The following is a 22,971-nucleotide window of genomic DNA, read 5'->3' as shown; positions in this document are numbered from 1 at the left end:
TATTTGTTCTAGAACTTCAACATTTGACACAGTTTTAAGTATTTTTATATACTCTCCTTAAGTTAGACATCGATATATACATTTATGTATGGTTTCTAACCTTTTTCTATAAAAATTTAGGTGTTTGCATGGAGATAACAAGTATTCATTAAATGTTTTATACAAAATATTGCATTTCATTGTCAGTAGAATATCTAAGAGTGCCTTCTTTTCTCCCTTCCCTGCTTTCCTTTGTCTCTTTCTAATTTACTTTTTCCCACCACCTTTCCTTACCTTGGCCTCTTGTAGCAAATAGTTACATATTCTCCAAAATATAAAAACGCACAGGGATAATTGGTATCTGGGAAACACCATGTAAGTTCTTGCCTCCTAGGAAACTAGCTCTCGGGGTGGCTACAGACCTTTGTGGTTTCCATGAAGAATTGCTGCTGAGGTGATTCATCTGTATGCACCACTAAAAATATTTTTACCATTGATTTTCCTGCAGCATTGATCTACCACCTGACGCCATCAATAATGAGGTTTGTCGGCTGATTTCTCAACCTGTCTGGAATTTTTCTTATGCCTTTTTCTTTTTCTTCTGCAGGAAGGGAAACTGTTACTTCAGTAGGAAAATTCTTCTACCTTGAACTTGAGAGCTTGCAACCTACCCCCGAGTCTTCCTTTCAGGCCTGCTTCTTTTTGTCTCGCCTCTCACTTTGTTATGTGATAGAAAATCTTCCATAGTCTTGAGAATCATGATTTTTTTTTTAAGTTTGATATGCACAGAACACAAATTAAATGTAACAATTATTTGTGGTAAGCCACTTTCCTGATGCTGGAAGAATGATTTTTCTTTGCTTCTGATAAAAATCCAAAGTCATTGAAAAAGCTGATTCAACTAAGTCTTCAGTGAAAAACCAGTTCTGTAAACTCTGCCATGCTCATTTACTGAAGTTATCCCATGTTTGGCCCGAATATGAAAATTTTTTGAAACATAAACTTACTTCACTGTGTTTAAAGGCAAGAATATGGAATAAAAGCAGAGAGTGTTAAGCCAGCATTCCCAGGTCACTTGTAAAGATGAGCATGCATAGACCCTTCTGTCAAGACCCTGATCCTGGACCAAATTATAACCCAAAATTTGGTGAAGCACATACCAGGATGTGCATATTAATTTTTATTCATAAACTTAACCAAATATTACTCACTCTACACAGAACAGATGGAAACAGCCATTTCTTTTCTGGACTCAGAATATTGAATTATGAGAGGTCAGGGAAAAATTCTCAATGATGATCAAGACAGAATTACTAGGGAAACAATATAAGAAACCAGTGAATTTATGTATGATTGGTTGTTTTTACTCTTATACATTTTTAGTAATTCACAAACATCATAGATTACTTCTATCAAAGACATACATATGTAACATATTCCTAATATTTCATCCTTTCATTTAGAAATACACATGGTCTTCAATCTTTTTTTTATTAGAAATTTTCTTTACTTACATTTCAAATGCTATCCCGAAAGTTCCCTATATGCTACCCCGCCCTGCTCCTTGTCTTCTATCTTAATTATGTGAATTATGTAATTTCTAATGTTACTTTCAGTTCATTATTTTGCTTGGCTATAAACGTTACATTTATTTGAACTTAGGATATTTGTAATACTCAGAGAACTTTATACTATGCATCCTCCCTGCTCAATGTAAATGATATTCATCCATGTGTTGGTAACACACAACTGGACAGCTGTATCCTGTGACCCTGATGTATCCACAAGCGAGGTTGATTAATAAACTTCACGTTTAAGTTTTAATACAGACTATTAAGCTGCTTTCTAGCTGCATGTTTGTCCCCATTCCCTCTTGTTTTTTCAGTATTTAAGCTTCAGCTGCATGTTTGTCCCCATTCCCTCTTGTTTTTTCAGTATTTAAGCTTCTCCTTTTGAGGTATGGTAACCATATGACCTTATTCTAGCTGTTTCTTTCCTATATGAAGTTAACCATTACTTATGAATGCGGTAATTTACCTACAATATTGAGCCACCATCATGTATCATTTTAATATTAGAGCTTATAAATCTAGTCCACATGCTTTTCTTACTGAAATATCTACTCAATGTATGTGTTTGTGTTTGTTTGTGAGTGCATGCATGTTTGATAATCTCTTTCAGTGATCTCAATTTTAATTATCATTGAGGTTTTGCCCACATAGCTACTTCTATAGGAAACCCTGCCTTCAATTCTCTAAATTGTATATATATATATTTGCAGTTTTCTAAATCACACCTCCCATTTGCTGCCCCTGTATTTTGTTACTGTCTTCTGTATAGATAGCTGTTGAGATGGAGCAGGCAGCAAGAGTTCTATATGTTTGACAGACATATAAGCCAGTTGGCTTGCCAAGACATCTGTTTTCTCTTTAGGGTATATAAAAATGATTCTCCACCTGGTAGGTTTGGAGAGATCTTTGCTGCCAGATTTCAGTTGTGGCAAACATATAGTTTGCTTGGTCACTAAGCTTTAAGAAGCTGGAAAGTCCTTTGAATCAGCTAGTTTTTACAGGACAGCTAAAGAGGATGCCCTGCCCTACCCAGTATCTCATGGTCTCATTAGATATAGAAGGAGAAGGTGAATTAAAAGAAAAATCCTTAAAGTTTTAACATTTGGATATGATTACTATCTTTTTCCCATAATAATTTTAGTAAAAACAAAGAATGAAGATAAGTGTATACATACCTCTAAGAGAAACCTTGTTTAATAAGACAAAATTATAAACAATTATGAAAACTGAGGGTTAATTTAAAATTTAAAGTGTAATTCTTTTACTATGCATTGCTTCCCCATTTTACATCATGATAGAAGCTTAGAATCTTAGAATCTTAAGCCATACCTTAAAAAATCATAAAATACTACAAACTGGGCTTTTTGTTCATGCTTATTTTCAAAGGTTATAATGCTAATTTAGTATGTGTTGGCATATCAATAGGTCAAGTTATAAAGGATGATGATAAAAACTTCCACTGGTCTCTTAGGAAATAGAGACCACTGGCTACTAACAAAGGAAGACCAAAAGTACCTGGGCTTGGTATAAGTTAGAAGACACAGTTGAGCCCAAGACCTCACACATGTGAAACATGCATTTTGTCACGGAGTCTCCAGTGGGCAACAAACATATATGACTAGTTCATGTGTTCTATAATTACCTCCGGAAGTTGAGAAAAGTAAGTTCTGACTTGAATTTCTTGAATCCAGAGTGTGGGATGGGATAATGTTTGTTGAAAAGGAACAAGAAGAAAGTAGTGATGCAAGAGTAATGTAACCACTGGGCAGCAGGGATGCTGTTGTGAAGCAAGAAGTGTTAACAAAGTAGCATTCTACACATATGTAGAATGTTTCAGAACAAAATTGCAAGTGTATGGGAATTTCTTATTAACATAATAGTGTTTCTGCATTCAGGTATAATGGTATGTAACCCACTCCAGTTATCTTAGACATATCAGTATTAATAGAGAAGGATATGGCAGTAGCTGAGGTAGGAAACTAAACTAACAATGTGATTGGAGGAGAGGGCTGCCTTGAGTTTGTTAACTATAGAAGTACTTGTATCCAAGAATAATATTCAGGGTAGGGGAGGTGCCACAGGGAAATAAAATGCTTGTGTGGTATAGACAGGCCCTAGGTTTACTCCCTGGTAATACACAAAATAAAACAAACTCCAAACTTTTGTGTAAGTCCCTTGCAATGTGTTTAGGTTTTATTGTGGTGTAGGCTGCTTTGAGTATCAAAGGGCATTAAAATATAGAAGATAAAAATAGAGTGAGCTTTTTAATGGTTTTTCCAGATAAACCTAGTTTAACATTCTATAGAATTTTCAATAAAACCATTGAGTAATTGTGTTAATGAGTTGAATACAGTTGCAGAAATTGCTTTCCAGTGGGTTGATTCCTCAGTACTTGGGCTTACTACAGAATATTGTGTCTGTCTTTTGAATGTTAAAAAGCAGCTAAGTCAAGACTGCTTTGTTTTCTTTAATTCAGCTATATTTTCATGCTCCTGGTATTACCTTGTACTTTTATGGAATCTAGCTTCTGTCACTCCCCTTACTCTGACCCCCCTAGATGTCATTTTCATTTATACCTTTAGAAAGGTATCATATTGAGCTCTATAAAGAATTTGCTCTCAATTTTGCTGTTTTAAAATGCAAATAGCATATATACTAATGTTAGAAACCATGATTGCACCTTCTCATAGGTGTTTTTCACCCATTATTTTCTGCCAATGTTTTAAAAGTGCACATTAAGCTTATATTTCTTAAAGATGTGTTTTTCAAACTGCAGCTGACATAACTGAACATGTGTTTATACCAATAAAATACCCAAACTCTGTTCCAAATATGCTCCTATCAAAATCTCTGATGTTACCTTAGAGAAAAACATTTCCAGTACTCTAACATTAGATTTTTTTTCCTTTTCTATGTTTTTCTATTTGTTAAAAATAAATATGTCAATTGTTTTAACAAGGGTCAATGTCTTAAATCCAAGGATTGATCTGATTAGGTCCACGGATAGAACAGCAACACCCATGAATCAAATCTCATTATCAGGAAGTGTTTCATACACAAAACTGTTTAAACATGTCCTAGGTAGGTTGTAATATAGAGAGAAGATAGAAGGAGGCATTGGGTACAGCGATGCTTTTAATTTCATGAGCTTAGGAGACAAGGAAGACTTAGCACTTTGATTTCAAGGCTGACCCATGCAACATAAGGGGGAGAGGGGAGAAGGGGAGGGACAAAGGATAGGAGAATTTGTAGGACAGACGGAGGCGATATGAATGGGAGAAAGAGAAAAGGAACAAGGCAAGAAGGAGGAGTTAGGAGAGAAGGGAATAATTGCATTTATGTATGTTCACACAGACACACAAAACACACATACACATAATCACTTTCTCTACTCAAATTATATGTTAATATTCCTTACCTGAAATAAGCACTTGCACTTTGTTATTATTGTCTCATATTTCAAAGTCAATTCCTTTAATCTTTTGTAATCTGTATCTGTAATGGTTACTGTTTTGAAAATAGAATGTAGGAAGTAGGAATTTCTGAGGCTGGAGAGATAGTTCTGCAGTTAAGAGTACCTGCTGCTCTTACAGAGAGAGTGGGTTTAGTTTCCAGTATTGTGGCAACTTAAGACAATTGGTAACTTCAGACCCAAGCTATCAGCACTGTTTGGGAGCACCAGGCATGGGTGAAGTGTACTTACATACATGCAAGGAAAACACTCACACTTATGAATAAAAACAAATACATCTTTCAAATGATAAAAGTAGCAGCTTTAAAGTGAATGATGAGTTTGCGTGAGTGGTTAGAAAAACCTGGGCCTCACTAAAGGGTCAAGTACAAGGAGGATGCAAAATGAAAAGAAGGGAAGTTGATACAGGTTTTCAAAGCACCAAAACTATGTCTCCTTAGCTATGAATAGTTTTCCAAAGCATTATATCAGTTTCTCTTTAGCCATGAACTTCAGCTGGGGATTTGCCTTATTCTGTTATCTTTCAAAAGATACATAACATTTCTGTATCTGTGAAGAAAAAGTGATGGTTTCTGTCTTAATTTTGAGCAGGATTTTAGGAGATGTTCTATTAAAAAGCTTGTCAATACTTGTGATGTTGAGCAGTTTTCTCCAGGTCTCTGCCATAAGAAGACTGCTTTGTCATCATCTCCTTTTCTTTCTTCATTTCTGTGACTTGAACCTAGCCATCTACTACTGTGCTGCTATGTTACTGTCCTGCTTTTTTGCATTTTACTTCAGTTAGGGTCTCAGTTGTAATCCTCCTGCCTCAGCCTCTGATGTGGCTGAGATTACAGGTCCACATCACATGCTCAGAACAACATCATATCTCTATTTGTAAGTGTAATTTTTATTTATCAGATGAAGTGATGAGAAAAGAGCCATGCCCAAGCTGAGTGAGCCCAGGGCATTTTCTTCTGTGTTCTAACTATCCCTGAGCCTAGACCTGGAAGATAACATCTAATTTCCAAGCTAACTGATTCAATCTGGCTTCTCTTGGCTGAAATGCTCTGCCTGGCCTCTTAATAATTTTGGCAATATATTCAAATCTTCTGGCTCTTTCTCATTCTCTAGCTTGTTCTGTCTTAATCTGTTGTATAGTTTGTTTTCTCTGCAAGCTTTCTTTGTAAAACTGTCCCAGTAATACTACTATACACACACACCAAGCACTGCGCACCACACTGCCTCTCCCTCTCTCCCTTTGCCCCTTCTCATGCCTTCCCTTCCCCTCCCCTCCCCCATCTCTTCCCCTCCCTTGCCCTCCTCTCTCTCTCTCTCTCTCTCTCTCTCTCTCTCTCTCTCTCTCTCTCTCTCTCTCTCCCCCTCTCTCTCTCTCTGCTCTTAAGCAGTTTCTCTTTCTTATCTTAGTGAGAATTGGGCTTCTCCTATCTGACTCATGCTGTCAAATCGTTCTCTAATTCCTAAGTCCTTACTTTATCTGCCCTTCAATTAGATGTCACTTTTCAAAATGGCTGCTTCCTTCTACAAATTAACTTTACCTCCATTGTTGCAGATTAAAGCTGTGTACTAAGAGGAGCCAGAGGGGTGGAAGGACTGTTATTCCACCCAGATCACACAGACCTGGAAGGTCTTTGGATGTGGTCCCTTTTCAGAGCATCTATGCTGCTGGATTAAAATTCCAATACAAATATGGTAAAAGGTTAGAATTTTAATACACTGTCAAGCTTCATTGTCTTAAACTTGAAGTGGTAGTATTTAAATTTAAGACTGTTTAAAGCATATATGAGATTTAGAAATGTCCACAGGAAACAATAAACTGTAATGGAAGAGGTTAGGTTTTAAAATGAGTCTCCTTATATTCAATATGTGAGGCAGCATATTGGAAATGCTAATGTTTTTGGTTTGAAAAATCTTCTGCTTTTTCTTTTTCTTTGGGAAAAGTATTCTATTAACGTCATCAAATGATTAAACTATAGGTTTTTATTTTTAAATCTTAGATTATTTTGAAATTGTGGAATGGTTTGCTGCCTCAATATTATCTCTTTTAATCGTAATAATTTGAAGACCTAATAACTATTATTGATCGTACTAAAATATCATACTTTCCTGCCTGCTATTATTGTTTTCTGAAAGATTAAAATCTTAATGGGGCATAATAAAATGTATTCCTTCCTCTTGTTCCAAAGACCTGCTATGATATTCACTATGTACTGCTGGTCAGTTTGTGTAACTTTATTAGAGATGCCCATGCCATGCCGCTTCCAAGAGCCAAGCCGATGGTTACCACCAGAGGCAGATGTCCTCCTGTGTGTCTGCTGAAAGCAGTGGTAGTGTCCATGCAGCAGCAGAGGGCTGTCATGATGTTCATATATTATCTAACTGGAGGACATGCTAATGTCAGTGATACATGCTGATGACAGACACCATATGAATGTCAGTGGTCCGTGCTGTCATCAGAAACAAGGTGTAAGTCCATGATCTCTGCTCCTCTGACTGTCAGGGCAAGCAAGCTACTTTTGCCATGGTATTAATGATATGGACTCACAGTTGAGAAGGAGGGGCGTAGAAGGATCCTATGACAACACCTACCCTATCAACAAAGTAAGAGTAAACAGAAAGTCATAGAAGAGAACTCTTGAAAATTATAATAAAGATGGTCAAGTGTAGCTCTCCACAATTGATAGTGGAGCAGCAGTGTGGGTGAGATAGACTCAGTTTTCTTTAAGGGAATGGCTACTGGAACCATGCTCCTGTGATTACATTGGCAACACATATTAGATTTTCTTCTTTCTCTTCCTCTTCCTCTACCTCTTCCTTGTCCTCCTCTTCCTCCTCATCTTCTTCCTCCTCTTCCTCCTCCTCCTCTTCCTCTTCCTTCTCCCCCCCCCCTTCTTCCCAAGTATGTGTTGGAGGCATTCCTGGCAAGACTGGGAAGTGAAGGTCCTCAGGATTGATAATGTGAAATTATCAAATAATAGATATAAATATTTAAAAAATAACATGGACCCATTGTGGGTTTAAAAAAACATGTAATTTATATTCCTGCATTATCATCAAGTAAATGGATGTTGCCAAATGCAATATTTTAAAAAGAAAAAGTGCTGTTTTTTTCTACAAGTAAAAACTAGCAAGAAGAAATGTCAATTAACTAAGGTTTTTATTTTTAACTTGTTAAGAATTCATATTATAGCTTAGCTTAAAGACTATTAGTTTGTGTTTATGATGGTTAAAAAGTCTGATCTGCTTTTACCAGAAACTTCTAAACTTTAAAAGCGTACCCAATCAACTATGTCCTTTGCCTTACAGACGTTTTTAAATTCAGTAGGTCCCATTTATCAATTCTTGTTCTTAGAGCCTGAGACATTGAAGTTCTATTTAAGAAATTCCCTTCACATCCATACCAATGAATTTATGCACTTATTCCATGCATTTTGTAAAGGGTTTTACTTTCTAAACTCTTTATTTATTTTAAGTGTGTATTTGTACACTGATATGCATGCATATGCTATGGCATGCTTGTGTGTGTGTGCCCGTGTGTGTGTGTGTGTAAATGATCCATAAATGATTGTGGATGTATTAAGATGTCACACAATTCAGATGATAAAAATCAGGTTGTCAGTCTCACTGATAGGTAGGTACCTTCATCAGAGAAGTCATCTAGTTGGGCCCAGTTCCCATACATTTTTAAAGTAAGCGTTAAATGATATCAAGTTTCACATTTGCTGATTTCATAAATTACAGTGAGCATATTTTATAATTTCGCAAGTACTTGTATATAAAGAGAATTATATAAAAATACCTAGGTAACGATTGCCTTTTAAAATCATACACATAGCAAATCTAGTACAGAAATGTTACTATACAAGTATAGACATTTACAACCAAAGGTGATTAATTTTTAAAATTAATTCTTTAATTTATGTTTATTTCCTAAATTGATTGTTTTTGTCATTAAATGGGGTTATTATTCCTGTTTCCTAATACCTATTTGAGAAGATACAGAATATTGAGTGTCCTGATAAGAACTGCTATTGCTGTGTTTAAAAAAAAAAAAAAAAAAAAAAAAAAAAAAAAAAAAAAAAACTATGAGCAAAGCAACTTGGGAAGGAAAATGTTTACTTGGCTTAAAATTCCACATCTTAGTACATTACTAAAAGAAGTCAGGCTAGGAACTCAAACAGGGTAGGAATCTGGAGTCAAGAGCTAATGCAGAGACCATAGAAGAGTGGTCTACTATTCTTTCTGGCCTGCTTCTCTTTACTTTCCTAGCGTGCTTTCTTCTAGAACCCAGGGCCACCAGCCCAGGGATGGCACCACCCACAGTAGGTTGGGCCCTCCCTCATCAATCATTAGGTAAGAAAATGCCCTACAAATTTGCCTGGGGCACAGTATTATTGAGGCATTTTCTTAATTGAGTTTTCTTCCTCAGATGGCTTTAGATTGTGTAGATTGGACAGAAAATTATACAGCATACTGACAAACTATGCTATGTAAGAAAAAAGTCAACTTGAGGGGCTGGAGAGATGTCTCAGTGTTTAAGAGTTCTTTTCAATCCCAAAGGGACCAAGTACAAGTCCTATTACCTATGTCAATTTCTGCGTACTGCATGTAATTTTAGTCCCTGAGAATCTGACATGCTCTCCTAGCCTCTGAAAGACACCTAAAAGCAAATGTGCACATTCATTCATAGAAACACAGACATACATAAAAATTAAATTTTCTAAATGTCATTTGAAAGTATATTAAATATTTTAGTATTACTATGTTAATTTCTTGAACATATAATGAATGCCTACATACTATAAGTGCACCATTTATTTCATATATTCTTTTTAACAAGGAAATAGAATTTATCTTAGTGCTGAATGTTCTCTTATAGATAAAGGAAGTTTCAATAGAAAAAGTCCTAATCTGGTATTAAAATTTATTAACAAAGTTTTCCAATTCTATGCTTATAACAACCATATGAGACCAGTCTAAATTCCATGCAAACGCCCCTTCTCAATGTTAGTTTGAAGCACAGGAATGGCGCTACCTTTCCCAGTCTGAAATCCTCTGAAGAGTCCTAGAGAGGTCTGTGACTTCACATGTCAATGAGTATTGCAAGACAGGTTAGGACCTTCAGGTTTGACAAACATTTATGAGACCTATTTGCTTTCAGACGTGTGTGTGTGTGTGTGTGTGTGTGTGTGTGTGTGTGTGTGTGTGTGAACTCCTCACTATTGTTTTGATTCCATGGGTCATGAGACCATGCCATTTGTTTTCTGACTGCTTCTGTGAGGACACTTTTAGATAAGCTCGGTATCCGATTGAGGGAAGTTGAAGGTCTTCCCTGATAGGAGTAGACCCATCTAACCCACCTGAGCAGAGCAGAATGATGAGTCTTCTCTCGGGTGAGAGTACACACCTCCAGGCCTCACTCTCACACTTTTCTTCTTCCTTTTTTTTTTTTTTTAATGACTTCAGATTTCAAAGGAAGCCCCATTTATTTTTAATCTTGAGGATATTGGTGTCCAGAAAAGAACCAAAACTACTAAATATTTGGATCTCAGGTATAGAATCTGGGCTGGAAATAGATCATGAGCTTCCTGGCTTTGGGTTTGTAGACTGCAGATCACGAGACCTCTCAAATGTGAGACAGTTCCTTATATGAAAATTTTTTATGTATGAATAAATACAGAACTCTGACTAATTTTTATGGTCTTATGGTATTTTTTTAATTCCTCTCTAGTTTCTTACTCATCTTATGTATATCTGAACAACTTCCATCATTATATCTCTTTATGGTAGATATCCTTACGCCTTTTCTGTACTTCAAAAATGTCCATGGCTTCTCATCCATTTCAGGATAAAGCACTGTTGCTAACACTAAGCACCCCAATGATTCAAACCAGATGTGCTGAGCCCAAGGTCTTCGAAAAGAACATAAATACAATTAGGTTTCTGAAGCAGATCTCCTTGGACCCTTCTCCCATTCTTCCCAAGGTGCCCTTTCTCCTACTGTGCCCTGTTGACCTTCCTCTATACTAATCTAACTCCTACTCTTGATTCATGCTGCATTTTCTCATGGAAATGTTTTTTCTTTCTTCCCATTTCTCATGTGTAATATCTTTCTATGGAACGTAAGGCTCTGAGAGTTGATTTTCACATTTATATCTTCAGGCAAAATCCTCTAGGCAAGTAATTTCATCAAATAATTTCACTGATGGCAAACACAGAACATACAGTGGCCATTCTCCAAAGCTCTGTTCAACATGTGAGTGAACAATCATTACCTATATTAAATAACATCACCTTTCTAAACTAATGCTTTAATGCTTAACATAAAAAAGTCATTTGGGAATTTATTTAATTCTGAATTAAATTATCTACTTTGGAATTTATATTCACTGTGGTGCTTTGAATATACTAGATTCAGGATGTGGGCTTGTTGGAGGAAGTGGGTCACTATAGGGGTGTACTTTGAGATTCCTATGTTCAAGCTCTGCCCCATGTGGAAGAGAGCTTACTCCTGGCTGCCTACAGAAAGTAGTCCTCTTTCGCTGTCTGTGGACCAAGAGGTCTTGGCTTGTCCAGCACCATATATGCCAGCATGCTGCCATGCTTCGCACCATGATGGTAATGCACTGTGCTTTGGAAACTGTAATCCAGCCCCAGTTAAATGTTTGTCCTTATAAGGGTTGTTGCTTTGGTCACAGTGTCCCTTTCTAAAATGAAACCCTAACTAAAACATTCACCATTCTGGATCTATTCTGTTCTATGCTTCAGCAACTCATGGTTTTGTGATCTCGCTTTCTGGCTTCAAATTTATTTCAATTAATAGTGGGTAAAAAAAAATATGATTGTAAGCTAGAAGTGAATGAGGTTGGAATCTTACCCATGACACTGTTTTTGTCAAGCCTTGGGGTGTCAGGTAAATGCTTTCTCCTTCAAAAGCTCTCTGTGGATCTTGTCAAAAGTCTGACATGTATTGCCCTTGGGACCAGAGATCAGAAGCTGGGTAGTTCAGAGACCCAGGATAGACCCAAATACAGCTGTCAAAACAAAAAACAAGACAAAAGAAAACAAGAAAAACCCTCAATGAATTGATACCTAATGATAGTCTGCTATACACCTAACCCATAGTCATCAGAAAGGCACGGTCCAGCAATTGGTGGGAGCATATGCAGAGACCACAGCCAAATACTAGGTGAATCAGGGGAGTAAGGATACTGAAAATCAGGGAGATAGAGGATTCCATAACAACATGGCCCACAGAATCAACTAAGCATTGCTTTTAAGTGCTCATGGAAACTGGAGTGATAATCAATGACCCTTTATGGGTCTAAGGTAGGTCCTCTGCATATATGTTGTAGATGTATAGCTTGATGCTCTTGTGACACCCCTAACAGTGGGAGTGGAGGTTATCTCTGATGCTTTTGCCTGCATCAGGGTCCCCTTTCTTCATGCTCATTTGCCTTGTCCATTGTTTTTTTCGAGACAGGGTTTCTCTGTGTAGCCCTGGCTGTCCTGGAGCTCACTCTGTAGACCAGGCTGTTCTCGAACTCAGAAATCTGCCTGCCTCTGCCTCCCGAGTGCTGGGATTAAAGGCGTGCGCCACCATGCCCGGCTTGCCTTGTCCATTCTTGATTTGAGGATTTGTGCCTACCTTATGTAATTTCTTATGCCATATTTAGTTGATATTCCTGAGAGGCTTGCTCTTTTTGTTGTTGTTTTGGTTTAGTTGTTGTTACTGTTTGATTGTTCTGAGTTTTTGTTGTTTTTAGGTTTTTCTTTTGTTTTGTGTGTTTTAGGGAGGGAATCAGAAGGAGTTGGTTCATTGGATCTTGGGGAAAGGGAAAGTGGATCTTGAGGGGAGGGGACAGAAAGAAGTGGAGGTAAGAAAAATGATGATCAGGGTATGACTTATGTAAAAAATAAAAATTTAAACATATTAAAATAAAGACAATACCAGGAGAAGCTTGCCAGTGCTATAGTAAATGCTTTGAAACTTTCTTTTACCTTTGTATTTTTGTTAGAAATCCAACCTTATATTACAATAATGACACAATTTAGATATTAGGCTAGGGTTAATCAAATGCATGGACCATGCTAGTAATGTTTTAGTAGGCAACAATATCGTGAGAGACCTAGCACTATTTTAAGATGATTGAAAGCATCTTTCATCTTTAAAATGCTTTTCAGTTTAAAAGAGAGATTAACTTTAAATGGGGATAGAAATTGTCAATCATATGTGAGAACCCGAGGTTAGTTAGGGCATTGAAGGTAAAAAGAGCAATTAAATTAGTAATCTCATAAAAATCTTTCTAGGAAAACAATAAAAACATGGAAAAGTTTGGAATGCCTTATTGATTTTGTTACTTTGAGTGTTAAGATTACATTTTCTTTAAAAATAATTTATGATTTCAGTAAATGGTACAATGAAAATAGAATATTATCTCAATTAACCAGGGAGCATGTATGCTAGATGGTCTTTGAATCTTTTTTTAAGTAAAATTTACTCTTTGACGTTTTATCTTCAAGACGTTCTTGATAGGAATAGAAGCAAATATATTTCACTACTCATAGTGAGTTTCTGTGATCCAAAGTGTCTAACCAACTCTTTTTAGAAATAGGTTGTTTTTAACAAAAGCCTCACTTTCCAGATAAAGAAAAATAGAATGTTATATATCTGTATGAAAAAAAATCTCTTTAGCTGTAAAATGTGCTTCTTCTTTCTAAAAACTGTAAAAGAACTTAGCACATTTGATATTTTTTTCAAGACAGATTTTTTGTTTGTTTTGTTTGCTTTTGTTTTGTTTTGTTTTTTCGAGACAGGGTTTCTCTTTGTAACCCTGGCTGTCCTGGAATGCACTGTGTAGACCAGGCTGGCCTCGAACTCAGAAATCCTCCTGCCTCTGCCTCCCAAGTGCTGGGATTAAAGGCGTGTGCCACCACTGCCTGGGAAGACAGTTTTATTCAAATCATTGCATCCTTGTATAAAGTAATTATGATACTGTATATATCATATACATGGACTATCCCAGATAGTCCATATCTAGACATTAAAATGGCCAGATAGTAATATATTGGCCCTGAGAACCATACATACGGTATTTGCAATGTTTACTGGGTATGGCTTCATGACTTGAAACAGCAACCGTAGGCAATGAACTAGAAAAGTTGTGACTGTGTTTAACCAACCTTAGAGTAGTTGTAATTGATTTCATGAACCAACACTTTTAGACTCAGATCAAGATGGTGGTTCTGCCTGTCCTTGGATACCGAACTCACTCTCCTTTACTTACTAGATTCTGGACAGAAATGTTTCCTTTTCTGGGTTAACTTCTTAAGAAAGTATACTAATGAAACTCACTGGTTGATGGTGAGATTCGTTACTCACACTGCAGCTCAAAAGCATGTGAAGTTAGTGAAGCAGTGGCAGAAATTTTTAGTCACTTATTTTTATTGTTTTTAATTCAAACAGGTGGATATATTTTACTTAGTATTATTTCACTGATAACATGTTTCTGTGGTGTAAGAAACATGTAGGATTCAAGTGGTCCCTCTGCAGGCCAGAAAATAAAGTTTAAATGAAGTTATACATTGTAATATATGGTGTTACATTATTTAAAGTTATTGCTACGTTATGAAGCACAATAGACTGACATTTCATATGTGATGTAAATGCAGATGGAAATTGTAGAACATACAAATTGAGAAAACACCTTTGACAAACAGGCAGGCTTTAATCTCAGCACTTGGGAGGCATAGGCAGGCAGATTTCTGAGTTCGAGGCCAGCCTGGTCTACACAGTGAGTACCAGGACAGCCAGGGATATACAGAGAAACCCTGTCTCAAAAAACCAATCAACCAACCAACCAAATAAACAGAAAATAAAACCAAAACCAACCAACCAACCAATAAGCAAACAAACAAAAAACAGGATACAATTCCAGTGAGGATATGATCATTCAGAAATGCTACCACCTTCCAGCTAAGTATTATTGTAGGGATCACACTGAAACGTGAAACTATGAAGGAAAATGGTTGGTGGGTCAATTAAGGAGAAAAAATATTAATATTACTCCACATGTAATATTGCAGCATATATGAGACAAACTTTAAAATTACACCAGATAAAGCTGTGTTGATTTCCTACTATTCCGAACATTGAAAATGCATTTTAACTAACAAATACCACCTAAAAAGTTTTTATCTTTAAAAACTCAAATGTCTTTCCTTTGTAGATTGATCCTTTTCTATGAATTGTACCAAATTCTCCCCATGGAACACATTATATTTAAAATGAAATATATGTTTTTTTCAAAAATTTGCCTTGTATAAAACTTATAAATAAGCAAGCTTAGATACTTATAGAGATAATAAGATAACATAAAATTGTACCACAAAAGGATAAGTTAACAAACATGTTAGGGTTGCAATTGTTACAAACACTAGCTATGAAAAAATATTTACTATTTGGGACATAGTATTAGAGAAAATGTCTTAACTGTGATAGCTGGTACTCAAAACAAAGAAAGGTTTCCTTTTTTGTACCTTAATGTTTTATAATGTGTTTATCATGCAAGAATGTTTTTAATGTAAGATGTTTACTGTGAAAAATTAGAAATATCTAAAATTTTCAGTGTGATGCATAGCAAAATAAGAACAATAATTTTAGTAGAAAGTTGCATAATTTTTGTAAAAATTTAAGTAACCATAACTTTATAAGAGAATGATATAAGGCTGTTTTGGTGGATATCTTCATTTGCAATTCTTCAACACTTTCTACATATTTTGAGAGGAGTCAATACCTGCTTAATTTTTCCTCTATACATTTGCCTAGCAGCAGTTTGTTCAAGCCTTTTCTCCAAATATTATGAGTATATAATGCATGTGTTTTGGAATAAACAGGCATAGTAAACATGCCAAAACCATGAATGACACTTTCTTCAGGGTCAATTCCTTGATTGCTTTTTTAGGTCTTTGATTGTAAAATTGAGTCACCTGCTAAGTTCTATGTTAAAATAATACCTTACCACACCAATAAATGCATTATCAATTCATACATGAAAACTATTAAGGAATGTCCTCATTTTAAAGCTTAAATGAAATTGGTGCTTGTATATGCATATTTGTTTTTTCTCATTTTCTCATTTTATTTAATATCCCATTTTTAAATGTTTCTGTTTTTATAATACTTGAGTGTATTTCTTTTCAAAGGGACATAACCTAGCCATTCAAATGCTACCACTTCAAATTTCATTTTGTTTGAAACAATAATTTATTATTCAAAATAATAGTTGATATGTATGTACAGCTTTTGTATTTCAAAATATTAACCTTTCACTGAATTGATTCACAGCATATAATATGACTTTGAAGTATTTTGAAAACCTGGCTATAGAAAATCAATTGAATTATTTTTGTTGTTTGGTAATGTTGCTTCATTTTTCAAAGACCAAGATTATCCTGTGAACCCTTCCAATGAATAGAGTTAGTGGAAACTACAAGCCTCACAGAGGAATTATTAATAAGAAAGAATCAAAAACAAAGGAAAGTAAGTGGGTTAATTATGGCAAATAAGATTTAAACATCTGTTTAGGCTATCAGGGGAATACAAAGGGGAATTTCAGAGAAATTAATTTCTGAAACCACATTCATAAACCCACATAAAGACAGAATTCTGTTTCAGAGCATGATAGGAATTTATTATATATTATTTTTATTTAAATATAGACACAGAGGTGGGTAATAAATAGTTCATAGCTTCTTTTTGTTAAAGATGGGGTACAGTAGCTTATCTAAGACCTCTTCCATTAACAGATGTTGTAGAATCCAGTCAGATATATATCACTATTACTCCTAGAAGCACAAACACACTAGATTGTCTAAATCATTAAACACAAAATAGGTTCTTTAGGTACAACAATTCTCAATTTATAATTTGTATATCATGTGATATTTTTTCTTCCTTTTATTTTTAAATTTTAAGAAATATCTGTAGTCATAGTGTCAAGATTAAACACTTTTAGTCTTTATAATTTCTACTTCTTAGTTCTTTGTGTTTGTGTGTGTGTGTGTGTGTGTGTGTTCAATTATTAGAGTGATTTTCTTTTCAGTGTTCTGTGGATATATTACTATTTCATGGACATTGATTTGATCTATTTATATTTATTTGTTATACAGTAAACTATAGCAGGTCTTTAATTATTTTACTAATCCTATACTTCCTAAGATGTTTATTCTTTTTTTTTTTTCTTTTGAATCTTTTGATAGTCTTCCATGTCAACAAAATGAGATTCGGTTTCTCTATATAACGTAGAAAGCCTTCATGACCTCATTTATTTTTGACTTCCTCTTGTGCCTTCATATCTAAACTGTTATGAGCCAATTCACTCTAAGACCTTTCAGTTTTCTGAACTTCACATGGTGTCTACATACCTCTGGTTTCTTTTCAATTTTCAAAGAACATTTTTCTAAATGAATCTATTAAATTAGAATTATAAAGCAAAACTGAATGTAAAAGCAAATACCAAGTCCTGCAATGAGTTTATTTTTCACTGGTAGACATAATGTTAAAGCAATAATAACAATAATGGTAATGAATGGATAAAATACATCTTTTGAAATCTATATGTTTTGTTAAATATCTATACCAAATCAATACATATAGATATTCCTTCATGTATTTATCTTTTTGTCCTAAATGAGGATATGTAGAAATTACTGTCTTGGATATTTTCAAGAACAAATTGTAGTGAACTATGTTTATTATGATGGGCAATAAATCTGTTGAAATTTCTCCTTCTAGGAGCAATTTTATTACCTTTGGTCAACATCTGTCTAACTCTTCCCACTCTGCACAGCCCTGGTAACCACCATTCTATTTTAATTGCTATGTGTTTAAATAAAATTCTCTGTCTTAGTGAATGAGATTGTGTGACTTTGTCTTCTTTCGTGACTTATGTATTTAATGACCTCCAGGCCTATCTATGTTGTTAGAATGCCTATCCTTTTAGGGAAGATTATTATAGGTATATTCAACATATAATATTTCATTGTGAGTGGAAATGTAATACGTAACATATTATGTTGTATCATCTTTAATAATCTCTTATTGAGTAAAGATTGACTTTGAATCTTGGCTATTATAAATATCGTCATTGTAAACATTTTTGTGCTGGTGTCACTGTGGCATACAGACTCCATATCCTTCCTACGGAATTGCTGGCTTATATGATATTCCTGATTTAGTTCTTTGAGGACCTCTTTATAAGGATGTATCCACTAAATTATGAAAATATAATGTCAAATACGTGTTATTTTTTGCAGTCCTCATTCTCACAGCTATGAAGTGATATTCCACTTACAATTTTTATTCATTAGAAATATATAGGAATGTACTTGGTATTTATTTGCATTTCTTTTATCCCTTCCTTCCTTCCTTCCCTCTCTCCCTCCCTCCCTCCCTCCCTCTTTCCTTCCTTCCTTCCTCCCTCCCTCCTCCTCTTTCTTCTTCTTCTTCTTCTTCTTCTTCTTCTTCTTCTTCTTCTTCTTCTTCTTCTTCTTCTTCTTCTTCTTCTTCCTCCTCCTCCTCCTCCTCCTCCTCTTCTTCTTCTTCTTCTTCTTCTTCTTCTTCTTCTTCTTCTTCTTCTTCATCTCCTCCTCCTCCTCCTCCTCCTCCTCCTCCTCCTCCTCCTTCTCTCTCTCTCTCTCTCTCTCTCTCTCTCTCTCTCTCTCTCTCTCTCTCTCTCTCTTTTTCTTCCTTTCTTTTGTGGAGTTACTGACCTTTTAAATTTTTTAAATTAATTTATTTATTGTTTACATAACAAACATTGCCTCTCCCTCTTGCGCGTGCTCAACTGGCCAGGAAAAACGACGCTGCAACAGGATCCTTCTGCACACGTTTATTGGGAGAGCATTGATTGCATAGGCGAAAGAAGAACAACGAACAAGGAAAATGATGCTGCTTATATACCCCTCCATGTGGCGTGCCAGCTCCTGATTAGCTGCTCACTCATCACCCCACTACTACGCCCCGGGATGGGCAGTGACTTGGCACGAATTTACTCTTGCACCTGCGCACATTACTTGTTTACCAGTTAGGCACAGCGAAGGCTCATGATGGCAATTGCTCACGGCTCTCCACATCTCCCCTTGGTCTCCACATAGAGCATGCAATGCTTGAATCTCACTTAGAAGGAGGAATAGTTTTAGGAGGCAAAGGGAAGGAGGAACTAGGTGGTAGACAGGATGGGAAGTAGAATGGAGCATTAGGATCAGGTGTGGGGAGTCCCTACCTACATCTCTCCTCTCCTTTTTCCTTTGAAAGGGTGGTGCTAGCCCTGAGTGTCCACCCACCCTGGTCCATCAAGTCTGTACAGGGTTAGGCACATCCCCTCCCACTAAGGTGGGACAAGGCAGCCCTTTTTTTTAAATTAGGTATTTAGCTCATTTACATTTCCAATGCTATACCAAAAGTCCCCCATACCTACCCACCCCCCACTCCCCTACCCAACCACTCCCCCTTTTTGGCCCTGGCGTTCCCGTGTACTGGGGCATATAAAGTTTGCAAGTCCAATGGGCCTCTCTTTGCAGTGATGGCCGACTAGGCCATCTTTTGATACATATGCAGCTAGGGACAAAGGCAGCCCTTTTAGAGAACAGATTTCACTGTTCTCTAAACTCAGGCAACAGGGTTTTTTTGTTTGTTTGTTTGTTTGTTTGTTTGTTTTTTGTTTTTTCTTTTCAAGAGATGATAATGCTTGGTCAATTTTATTTTCTCACTATCAATGTTGGCTTGATTTTTTTAATGAGTTATTTTATTTACATTATATCTGTTGCTCCCTCTTTTGGTCCCCTATCCCACAGTTCCTCATCCCATTCCTCCTCTCCCTTGCTTCTAGGCATCCTCCTTCCCAAGGGGTCTCCATTCTCTCAAGGATTAAATCCATCTTCCACAGAGACCAAACCAGGCTGTCCTCTAATATATATGTGCCTGGGGCCTTGGACCAGCCCATGTATGCTGCTTGGTGTGTGGCTCAGTCTCTTGGAGCTCCAAAGGGTCTGAATCAGTTGAGACTGTTAATCTTCCTAGGGGTTTTCCTCCCCTAGGAAGATTAACAGTCTCAACTGAGATTTCCTTCAATCCTTTCCCTAATTCCTCCATAGGAGTCCCTGACTTCAGGCCAATGGTTGTATGTAAGTACATGCACCTGTCTAAGTCAGATGTTAGTAAGGCCTCTTAGAAGACAGTCATGCTAGGTTCCTGTCTGTAAGTACATCATAGTATCACTAATACTGTCATGCCTTGGTGCTCCTCATCAGAAGGATCCCAAGTTGGAACAGTCACTGGGTGGGTAGCCTTTCCTTCAGTCTCTTCTCCATTTTCGTCCCTGCAGTTCTTTCAGGCAGGGACAATTCTGGGCCAGAAATTTTGACTATGGGTTGGTGACTCAGTCCCTCCACTTGGGGCCCTGACTTCCTATTGAAGGTGAAGTTTTCGAGTTCCTTCTCTCTATTGATGGGCATTTTGGCTAAAGTCAACACCACTGAGTCTTGGGAATCTCTAACAACCTAGGTTTCTGGGACTTTCTAGAGGGTCATGCACCTCCCACCTCCAGAAGCTGCATATTTCCATTCATTCTCCTGGCCTTCTCTGCTTCACTCCTGCCCTCCACCCCCATCATGTTACCCCTTTCCCTTTCCTACCCAGTAAACAGACTCAATAAACAAATTGGAATGCCCATTCTAATATTTAATAAAATAGACTTTCAACCAAAAGTAATAAAAAGAGATGGGGAAACGCAGTTCATACTCATCAAAGTAAAAATTCACCAAGATGTCTCAATTTTGAACATCCATGCCCCAAATGCAAGGCCACTCACATTCTTAAAAGAAAAATACGAAAATTCAAAAGACACATCAAACTCCACACAGTAATAGTGAGATACTTCAACACCACACTCTTACTAATGAACAGGTCATCTGAACAGGAACTAAATGGAGAAACAATGAAACTAACAGATATTATCAATGAAATCGTTGTAACAGATATCTACAGAACATTTCACCCATAAACAAAAAATATACCTTCTTCCTAGCATCTAGTAGTACCTTCTCCAAAATTAACCATATAGGCACACACAAAGCCAGCCTCAAAACATACAATAAGTTTGATTCCTTGCATCTTATCAAATCACCATGGATTAAGGTTGAACTTAACAACAGAAACTACAGAAAGGCAATATACTCATGGACACTGATCAGCTCTCTACTCAATGATCATTTGGTCAGGGAAGAAACAAAGAAAGAAAATAAAGACTTTCTAGAATTAATTGAAAGGAGGGTACAACATACCCAGACTTATGGAATACAATGCAAGCAGTGCTAAGAGGAAAGCTCAGAAAGCTTTGTTTCTTTTGAAAAAGAAATACAATACTGCATGTTTATGGAAGCTTTATAAAATAGCTACATTATAACAAATGAATGAATTTATTTCTGGTCTTTATTTTTTCCCTTATATATAATTGTTTCTAGATAATCTAGACATTACGATTATCTGACTTTTATGGATTTGATGTATATTTTGTTGTCAGGAATCTCCCACTTTGCCTGTGTTTTTGTTTTGTCTAAAAAGATTGTTTTAAATATTCACTACACATTCTTACTTCATATGAATTTAAGAATTTTATATTTTTATGAAAATATGCTGGTAAGCATTTGATGGAACATGTATTTAATGTTTAGTTCTCTAGGTAATATGGATATCTTAACATTAAAACCTTTCTAATTATAATCACAAAATGTACTTGTATCTTTGTTCTTTGTAAAATCTGACCTCTCTAATACAGTTAACTGTTCTGGAATATCATCCTATCTCTTACTATTTTAAACACAAAGTCGTGTTTAGGTAGATTAATCCTCAAGAGACGAATCCTGCTTATACAGCGTGAACCAAAAAATGTTGGCCCAGACTGGGCAGAAAGAAGCTTTTAAAAATATTGAATACTCATCTATGGAAATTAGACTACATGATCTTGGTACAATGATGCTTTATTAGTTATATTAGCATTGCTGTGACAGTAATACATAATATAAACTTAGGAGAAGAACTGTTTACTTTCTTCATAGTTTAATCTTGTGTTAGTCTACTATTGAGGATGAGACATAGTGAAGCACCTCACAGTGGGAAGAGTGGAAAAGTTTGTTCATTTTACCACAGACCAGGAACCCAAGAACAAGGTGGAACCAGGGACAGAGCTGCTGTTGAAGTCTTGCTTTTACTAGTCTACTATTTCCAACAAGGACTCATCTAAAGCTGGCTCTTTCCTCCCCAGCTTCACAAGACAGCACCTTCAACTGGAGGTTAGCTTTCAAAGCAAGCCTGGGAGATATTTTAAAATAAAAACAAACAAAACAACAACAAAAACCAACCAACCAACCAAATAAATAAAAAAACAGATGTCATTTGATGACATATTTCTTTAAGAAAGGATTTATTCAATTGAGTCAAAAGATTGTAAATTTTAGTGTGGTCAAATGACACTTTAATGTCTAGAAAAGTCATAAACATACTTTTTCTTAAGATTGTGTCGAGTAGTTTCTAGACTACATACATATTTAGCTGAAGCATTTTTCTCAAACATGCTAATGCTGTGATCTCTTATTAAAGTTCCTCATGCTGTAGTAACTCACAACAACAATTTTTGTTGTTATTTCATAACTATCTTTTGCTACTCTTGTGAATCACAATGTAAATATTTTTGGAGATAGAGGTTTGTCAACATGGTCACAACTCACTGCTTGAGAAGTGCTGCCTAAAGACTTGTTGATTAAATTGTAATACTGCCAATGTTTAATACTTTTTCTGCTTTCCAGAGCTCTCTAAACAAGGCTCCTTTAGTTGGGTTATGAAGCACAAACAGGAACCTCCCAGTATTGGTTAGGAGTAATGTGTAGTCA

The 22,971-nt window shown here is 36.1% G+C and overlaps 1 long non-coding RNA gene across 4 annotated transcripts in view; it reads left to right on the top strand.

The window, feature by feature from the left end:
* Gm31145 overlaps positions 1 to 4,510 on the top strand; it is a 145,238-nt gene extending 140,728 nt beyond the window's left edge. For all 4 annotated transcript variants that reach the window (XR_881160.1, XR_881159.1, XR_390442.2 and 1 more), the window contains one exon: positions 587 to 4,510. This is a non-coding gene — a long non-coding RNA (predicted gene, 31145). The remainder of the gene's footprint in view (positions 1 to 586) is intronic.
* The last annotated feature ends 18,461 nt before the right edge of the window (positions 4,511 to 22,971 follow it).

This window comes from Mus musculus, chromosome 4, assembly GCF_000001635.26.
Source record: "Mus musculus strain C57BL/6J chromosome 4, GRCm38.p6 C57BL/6J".
Taxonomy (NCBI): Eukaryota; Metazoa; Chordata; class Mammalia; order Rodentia; family Muridae; genus Mus; species Mus musculus.
The sequence above is the reverse complement of the archived record's forward strand: the minus strand, read 5'-3'. Positions and strand labels throughout refer to the sequence as shown.